Raw genomic sequence first — 992 nt, 5'->3', positions numbered from 1 at the left:
AACTGGATTGGATTGAAGGATGCAAAGTATTGTTCTTGGTGTGTCTGTGAGGGTGTTGCCAAAGGAGATTAACATTTGAGTCAGTGGACTGGGAGAGGCCGACCCACTCTCCATCTGAGCGGGCACCATCTAGTCAGCTGGCAGCATGACTAGGATAAAGCAGGCAGAAGAACGTGGAAAGACTAGACTTGCTGAGTTTTCCAGCCTTCATCTTTCTCCAGTGCTGGATGCTTCCTGCCCTCGAAGATCAAAGTCCAAGTTCTTCAGCTTTTAGACTCTTGGATTTACACCAGTGGTTTGCCAGGGGCTTAGGGCCTTTGGCCAGAGACTGAAGGCTGTACTGTCAGTCCCTACTTTTGAGGTTTTAGGACTTGGACTGATCCAATACTGGATTCCTTGCTCCTCAACTTACAGACAGCCTGTCGTGGGACTTTACCTTGTGATCATGTCAGTCAACTCTCCTTAATAAACACTCCCTTTTATAAAACTGATCTCAAGTGATCTGCCCGCCTTGGCCTCCCAAAGTGCTGAGATTACAGGCGTGAGCCATCATGCCCGGCCAAACTTAAAAAATGTCTGAGCTTATTTATTTAATTGATAAGCACTCATTTATTTTAACTTAATTTGGTACCATATAGACAATATACAAATGTATGTTTAGACATATACATACATGTAGACATAAATATACATACATAATGTATATGAAGTCTCCTGTTAGTTCTGTATCTCTAGAGAACCTTGACTAATACAATGAGTATTATAAATTAAATAAATAAACCTGGATATTGTTTAAGTTTGGCCTGGTGTGGTGGCTCACACCTGTAATCCCAGCACTTCGGGAGGCCGAAGTGGGCAGATCACGAGGTTAGGAGTTTGAGACCAGTCTGGCCAACATGGTAAAACCCCGTCTCTATGAAAAATACAAAAATTAGCCAGGTGTGGTGGTGCATGCCTAGTCCCAGCTGTTTGGGAGGCTGAGACACGAGAAT

The sequence above is a fragment of the Cebus imitator genome, unplaced genomic scaffold (assembly GCF_001604975.1).
Source record: "Cebus imitator isolate Cc_AM_T3 unplaced genomic scaffold, Cebus_imitator-1.0 Scaffold886, whole genome shotgun sequence".
Lineage (NCBI taxonomy): Eukaryota > Metazoa > Chordata > Mammalia > Primates > Cebidae > Cebus > Cebus imitator.
Note: the sequence above shows the minus strand (reverse complement) of the source record.